Source organism: Mytilus trossulus, chromosome 7 (genome assembly GCF_036588685.1).
Source record: "Mytilus trossulus isolate FHL-02 chromosome 7, PNRI_Mtr1.1.1.hap1, whole genome shotgun sequence".
In the NCBI taxonomy this organism is placed as follows: Eukaryota; Metazoa; Mollusca; class Bivalvia; order Mytilida; family Mytilidae; genus Mytilus; species Mytilus trossulus.
In genome coordinates, this window is record NC_086379.1 from 62,885,066 (window position 1) to 62,893,959 (window position 8,894).

Sequence of the window (8,894 nt, forward strand, 5' to 3'; positions counted from 1 at the left end):
AAAATGTAATAATTCAATTTTATTGAAGAAGATAAAATTGAGAATGGAAATGGGGAATGTGTCAAAGAGACAACAACGCGACCAAATAAAAAAAAACAACAGCAGAAGATCACCAACAGGTATGCCAATATTTGAATTATTGAGTAAGAGGACATCATCTATATAGTGAAGAGTGAAATTCACGGATAATACTAGATTATTTTCATTGTTCATAAGAAACCGGTATGAAATCATTTCAAATCACTATTTACCTTGGACGGATTCAGACGGGGGTGGCGGGCGTGCGCCCCCCCCCCCTCTAAAATTTGCCAATCATGGATTGTCCTCAGCTTTTTAAAGTATATTTAGATAATTTTGCCTCAAAAAGAATTCGGTATTTTTGTTCTTTTACTTTTTACACATATTTTGCGTGTCATGGGTACTGTATTTTCTGAAACTGACAACCAATAAGAATTGGTTCACATCTCTGATCTTTTTTTTCATTTTTAGGCATGGCATTGTCAGTTTTTGTTTTGATTTATGAGTTTGACTGTTCCTCTGGTATATTTCGTTCCTCTTCTTTAATAAGAAAGAATGGTGCTTATATATATAAGCATTACTAAAAACATTGAAAATGAGTCAATACAATAATCTAACAAATCATTTAAACACATATTTTGAATAGATAATTGACCAAATAGACTTGTTGATTTGTTTTTAAAACAATGGAAATGAATCATAAGAGTGTATACTTCTTCATTAAGATCACACATGATGCAGTAAACTTTAGTTATTTGAATCACTGTACTTTTGATAATTAATTGAAAGTACATGTATATTTTTCAAATATGCTTGTCAGATAGGAAATTGATGTTTTTGGTATAATCAATTACTTTAGCATTTTTTTTTTTGTATAAAGATGAACAAGTTTGTATATATTTTAAATTTCAACAGCATTGAAAGCAAATATTTTATGTATATTTTTACTATCTTTTGTCGGTAGCACATTAAATGATTAATTTTACAAATATTTTTCCTCTTACAATGCACTTTATATCATCAAATATATAAGATATTACTTTCAGAAGTACAGACTAAAAAGATAAAAAAGAAAAGGAAAGCGACATGGTTTGTCCGACACTTTCATAGATTTACCTTTATCAGGAACGCCCAAAGCAGAATATTTGAAAGCAAAGGATGCATAAGAATCGAAACATAGTGATGAGAAAAATTTGGAAAAAAATGTATCCTTTGAATACATGTATACAAAAGAGACATTAATCATAATTGACAAAAGGAAACAACCATTGTATTTTGAACAGTTGTTCATTTATACTTTTCATTTCATTAATTTTGGTTTTGTCAATGGAAAGTTTGGTGCTGATTCAAATACATCAAACAATTTGAAATAATGTTATTTGTATTTTCATGGAGCTTCCTTCATAGATTTAAACAGTATGCTGTTATTATATTTCATCTCTGCAACCACCTGGTTCATTCGCGAACTCTGCAATCATCAAATCCATTCGTCAACTCTATAACCCCCTTGTTCATTATCCAACTATCTGCAATCACTTAATCCATTCGTCAACTCTTTGACCATCTTGTTCATTCGTCAACTACGCAATCACCCAATCCATTCGCCAACTATTTAACCACATTGTCCATTTTTCAACTCTGCAATCAACTAGTCCATCCATCTAGTCATTTGTCTGAAAAACTTTTTGTCACCCTTTTTTGGGCAGACGAACTTTATATTTAGTCGGTACCTTGTCCTTGGCACTGATAAGTTGTAAATATACTTTTGTCATCTGTCAGACACCTACTTTTGTTTGTAAAAACTTTAAAAAATTCAATATACTATGTCTTTTTCACGATATAATTGTTTTTTATGTTTTATGTTTTATGTCTACTTAAGTACACACGTGCTAAACAGTATGACATCATTTTTTATCAGCAGTTTATCATACACCAAAAAAATGTTACACTTTTGGATTTTTCGAACACCTTATTAGTGTATTTTTTACACTTCGGATTCAAAGGTCAAGTATAATGCAAAGCACAACAAAATGTGGATGCTTTTTGATAGATGGAATCTTGTTTGGATTTTTCTGGAGCTGGGTCTAAACTTACAATTTTATTTCAGTTGTTAGATTAAATTGTAATGCAAATCCAAAGTTAGCATACATGCTGAGGGTTCCATAAAAGGAACATAACATGACTCATTTTTACCGTTTTATAGCTTTTTTAATTCAAGTCAAAGTTCAGTTATAAGTTTGAAAAAAATAAATAACAAAAATACAAAACTCTGAGGAAAATTAACCAGACGACCATATCAATAGCTCACACACATCAAACGAATGGAAAACAACAACTGTATCACATTATAGGTACAAGCATTTCCATCAAGTAAGCCTTTATCGTTGCAGAGTGCACATCTAGAGGAGAATGATAATCTCCCCATCTGACATTCATTTCATTCTTTTTAAACAATAGCTAAATGTTTTATCGCAGCTCCGTTTAACATTATACTTAGTCCAAACATGGACTATCATTTATAAGGTCACTTTCTGTAAATTTAAGATTTATAGTATGTTGAAATATGCAAATAGTTATCAAAGGTACCAGGATTATTATTTAGTACGCCAGACGTGCGTTTCGTCTACATATGACTCATCAGTGAAACGTTGAGGATCTCTGCCTCTAGATATTGATTGCATAAACACCAACCTCCAATTTTATATGCCGAGGATTTATTAATATTCGTTGGATACCAATTGTCGTAGTTTTTGCAGGTACATATTGAACACTTATTTAGATATTCAACGAGTTACTATTTTATTTTTAAAAGAATATATGCAGACTTTTTCAAAACAACGAAATTAAACGAAAATCCACAACAATTGGTCCCCACGAAAATAAATGAATCCACAATGCTCTTGAATTACCGACCTTGAATGATGGTGGAATTAATGTTTAACATACATAGAAAGTGATATTTATTCTGGTAATTAAGAGTATAATACATCAGATTGTTAATTACCAGTATATTCAAAGCAGAAAAGACATCTCCTTGTATCTATAAAAATAAAAGTGTTTAACTCAAAAATATCATTTCTTCATCTAATAGGATTTAAACTGTCATTTGCTGTGTCCAAATGACTCTTTGCAACCCTTATATTTATTCTTTTTTGTTTTTGTTAAGCCCCTAAGATTTGATGGAGCTGCATGGATAAAGTCCTATTCACCCAACTTTCTCTAATGAACTGAAGACAATCTATCGAGGTGGTAATTGATGATTGTGACTCTTAGGCATATTTGTGAACAATGTACCATTCATTATTCATTTCATATAATGTTCATTTTTTCAGATACTAGTAAAAAAAAATATTTTTGATAAATTAAACGCTTGAAAAGTTTTACCACATTGTGTAAACTTAACGGCAGTTGAAGGCAACTATTTCATTTCATAAATACAGCAATATTAATTTGTCTTAATACATCTGACGCATGGTCCCGGTCAAAGAGACAGCAACCAAATAACGGAATCGAATTGTCCGATGGATAATGCATTAATACGAAAAGATTTTTCCCCTCGCTCGTCGTTGAGTATTTTTTCATTTGTATTCAACATTAGAACAAAATGTAAATCTTTTGCTGAATTAAGGAGAAATGTTCAATCATGATTCTGTTTTAATTAATGATAAAACATTTCAGCTTGAAGTTTTTATGTAATCATGACTATATAAAACAGACTGTGATATATGTTGCTGATACTTTTCGACACTTTTATGGTAAACTAATAGTTATCTCGCCTCGATGAATTTATTAAGACCATATTTGAGGGTGTTGTTTCTGTAGGTAGCATTCGCATCATCGATTTAGTAAAGTTTTTGATCAGGTCACTTAGATGAGAACCACTAAAGGTTAGTTATTGATTTTGTATGCAGTTGAATGAGCGTTGGCATATCTTTTGTCATGGGATTATTTGGTCTTGCCCTGAAGTCGTTGTCTAGTAATAGTATTATTTAATATGAAACTTTTGCTTTGAAAAAAACAAAATCACATAAGTACTGAACTCCGAGGAAAAATCAAAAAGGGTGTCCCTTATCAAATGGCAAAATAAAAAGGTCAAAGACAGCAAACAAATGGATAGCAACTGTCATATTCCTGACTTGGTACATTAATACATGTTAAAATTTGTCATTTTGTGATTTTTGAAAGGTGTACCACTTTTGATAAGTCAATGATATTTGAAATGCAGTTGTATTGGCACATATCAATTCCATGGAGATTATTTCGAGTCCCGTCCCCTCAATCAGTATCTACCGAGTTTAAATCTTTTACATAGTGTTCTTTTTGGAATTGAATGTATTGTAAATTTACATGTTAAAATATTTTCTTTTAATTTCAAAATTTGCATAACTATCAAAATAAAAACAGGAGATAATTGTATCTGTGTCAACAAACTATTTAATGTGCAAGTGTGGTTTTGTTATAGAGGACTGAAACGGCACTTTTGAACCAGGTTTGTATTCACATATCGTTACTACCACGGCATCGGAAAATACATGAATAGCCAATCACAACAGAGTAGTATAAGGGGTATAATCTGAAATATATACTCATTTGGTTATATACTTTTTAAATATGCTGATTTCCAACTGTATTTGACATACCTTCAGTAATATGATCAATTATACTTAACCTTGAAAATATGTTTCCTGACTACTTCCCCATTTTTAATGACATATATAAAATACGTGTTTCCTAATGCTGATGTGGTGAGATAAATCCCTCTTAAAATTGTTGTTAACTTCAGCTGTTTCCGAATTTTCCTTGTTCTTGTTACATACATGTCATAATTGTGAACCTAAATATTATATAATCAACTTGAATATATAGATTTATTAATTAGAGAATTAAAAACCCGTATACTATTAGTCCTGAATATGAGGACATGTAGGTCTTGGTATATATTTATACAATGTATAAATATAGGGATAATATGCAATATAGCATGTCCCAGAATAAAGTAACCATGCATGCTAAAAGTAGATTCACAAAAATACTGAGCTCCTAGGAAAGTTCAACTCATTTTACAAAAAAAAACCATGTAAGTAAAAATACTCGTTTGTCATTAATAGTTCGTATAACAATTTTGATTGTAAGCTATTTTTCTTAAGTTAACCATCATTGTTAACAAGGGTGAATGAACTACGCAGGTTTCGTCATAGCAATACTATATATCAAATGTATTTGATTTTCACATACTTGTGGAAGTAAACATATTCTTTTATTGGTTTAACGTCTATCTCTGGATGTAATGTTGAGAATGTCTGATCTATATGCAAATCTAGAGACATATATACTATAAATGTCTCTGCAATTCTTTTTTTCATTTCGAATTTCAAGTATTTCTCTTGTATTCAGTTTTACGTTATTGCAAGGAAAATCAGTACACTGAACACGTACTGAAAAAGAGACCTTCAAAAGGTTATGGATTCTCGTATGATTATCCAACACAGACATCGCAAAAAATAAAACATTGGAAAAAGTTGTATTAAGTTATGAATGATAGTGTTGTACTTTTAGGAAAAAATACATTTAAATACATACGAATATGCAGCATTGGGAAATTTTATACGACAAATATAAGTATAATCAAGGATTTTATAATTTTTTCCTCTCAGGATGTTCAGTCAATGTCACACATACCAATTTTTTTCTACAGGTTAATTTTAACGAGAGTAATTTGTCACGTCATCTATTATGTTTTTTTTGAAAGGGAAAAATATGAATATCAAAAGATGATCTATGGCTGCTTTACACTAAATCCATCACTTTCAAAATTAAATTTAATGCAGAATACTATATCTACAATCGTAAAAGGACTTATTTTCTATAGATCGTTACTGAGGGATGAAATGAATACAATCAAAACAATATAACGATGCATTAAAAAATCGATATACAACTGTTTTTCTTGTAATGTATTTCAAATCCTTCGACTTGAATTTTGTATATTTTTTTGACATGTTTTCAAAAACGTCGACCATGATAACGTTACACTACATCTTCAAAACTGCTTTTTTATATTGCACAAGGGCCATTTTCAAAACAATTTAAACTTCACTAAAATTTACTGTTTTATGGTTCGGTATATGTACAATGGCCTTTTAACATTATAAAGTCTTATTTCGGAATCTGCCTAAATATTCCTTAAAGGAGTAGTTTTGGGATATATATATGAATCAAAGTGATTAAAATAATTCTTAATTATAATTAAATTTCTATTAGAAGTAACGATATGTATTGTTTTTCAGATTTAAAAAAAAATCATTTTTTTCAGTGTAGGATAACCTTCTATGCAAGATGCGCGAAAAGACAGGTAAAATTTGCTATATTTTATCAAAACTGTCTGCAAATGACATATATAGCGCTCATAAGACATTTTGATACTATGGATATATCATTTATGGGAAAGAGTTACGAAAACACTTATTTAGGTTTTTCTCAAATTCAAATTCCACAAGGTTTCACCATCTTTCGGAATCCTAGGGATATTTTGATATGTTCTATAAATATCAAACTGACTTTTCAGCTCTCAGAGAATATCGGAGTCAACTTAATAACTGTTACCTGTATCATTTCAAGTAAATGTAAGACATTTTCGGCTCTTATAATATTCGACAATTTTACCTACTTTGTCTGGTTTTTTATTCACACATCGTTGTCAATGTAATGGATTGTTATGAGACTGTCATATAAGTGAGAGGTCTGATCCACCATTTTCTATTTAAACAAAATGTGTGACCAAGTCAGGAATATGACAGTTGTTGTGTTTTCGTTTGATGTGTTCGAGCTTTTGATTTTGCCATTTGATTTGGGACATTCCGTTTTGAATTTTACTCGTATTTTGGTTATTTTGCATTTTGTACATATGAGCTTCAGATGTCTATTAGGGTTAGTTTAATCATATTCGTGGTTCGAAGTTGAAAATAACAGTATTATATTTATAAAATGAATATTGTATGTACCAACTACCTAGTTACCAGTACACTGACTCAAAAATGATACATTGTATTTGTAAATGTCAACCAATAAAAATTGAGCTAAAACTGTAAGTAAGGTTGCTGTCCCCTCTGACAAAGTTGACCTCAGATTGTTTCAGATGTTCTGTTTAGTGCTCTTTATTTGTGTATGTTTGGGTCATTCATACATGGTGTAGTTTTTCGTATCAAGTGAACTTCTTTTGTTTTGAGGTGTTTTAGTGCCATTTTTATAAATCTGTTTTATCCGTTTTACGAAATTTATTCCTGAATCGGAACGTTGCTCTGGTGTACCTTCTTTTCGGAAGTTATGTTATTTATTTTTTTACAAAATGTCATTTTATATGCATTTGATGTATGGTTCTGTATTTTTTTTCTTTAATTCAGTCATGGATGTATAAAGCAATATATATACCATTTTGTTCCTGTATACTTTTACAATCTTCTTAATGAGGTATGAATGCAAATATAGGTTACCGCACTGTCTTCAACCGAGAGCAAGGCTATATCGTAAAGTAAGCTTTAAAACATGTAGACCAATTCAAACAAGTAACCAACGTCTTGATTTATGCTTAATCAAGACACGAAAAAACACATATGATAGATATCAACCAATGACAAACAATGGCTTTCCTCATTGAAGAAACAAAAACACCAAACATTTTATAAAAAAATATAAAAGATTTTGCATAATTGCCAATGAGATAACTATCCATCATATCCCAAAGGACAAGGATGTAAACAAAAATAGAGGTCACTGTAGTGCCTTCAACATCTGTATAACCTATACCTTATATAAGCTATCCAAGCCGCACTATATCAAAATGTGAACAATTTAAAATAGAAAATTATTGACATGCTTTTAGGTATACAAATTGAGCCAATATTCCAGGCAGACGAGTACAACTGCATCACAGTCTTCGGGCTTGGCATGAATCATAAAGAATTTGGCGGATTTAAACATAGTTGTGAGTGCTCAAACGTATCTCTAAACTTGTAAAACTGTACAGCAGACAACATAAGAATAAACTGTCAGTTAAATGCAAAAGGAAACGAGTTCTACTCATCACATCGGTATTAAGCACAAACACAATTCACTTAGTGACAATAGCACTAAGTATCGGCCAAAGAGTCATTTCACTTACTGAAAGTTAGTTCAAAGTTTAATTGCAACAAAAACACGTATTAATCAGTACACCTGCTTAAGTGTTAAACATATTAACTGTCTAAGAAAAGCTTGACCTAGTGTAATGCCAGATTGTTAAGTATCAACAGGAATAAATTCTAGCAAAGGACAATATTCAAAGATCTAACTACACTATTAGATTTTAGACTTACAGTAAATTTCAATTTGTATCCATCTTATGAGTCATCTTTTATCAATTGATTTTAATAGTTTGTTCTTATGTTGAACTGTTACACAATCATGACCACTGTCCAAGGTTAGGGAAGGGTAAGAATCCCGCTAAAATGTTTAACCCCGTAAGTGATTGTACCAAGTTAGGAGCCTGTAATTGATTGGTTGTAGCGATCGTTTGTTGCTGTGTTGGATACTAGTATTTGTTTTTCGTTCAATTTTTTGTACATAAATTGGTTTTATATATATCAAAGATTTCTGCAGGTTTGAACGTAGTTTTCAATTTAGACTCGTTTAAAGATTTCTACAGGTACAGCTATACAAACCACATAACTGCATCTATCTAGTATTGTTTCAAACGATTAAAAAGAGACTTGATAGTTATCCCTTTTAAAATGTATACAGGACACAATAATTTAACAACTACCGTACCATTGTTTTGTTTACATAACCACAATGAAATTTTGCTAAAACACAAATGAAAAATATATCCGTTCAAAGGATAT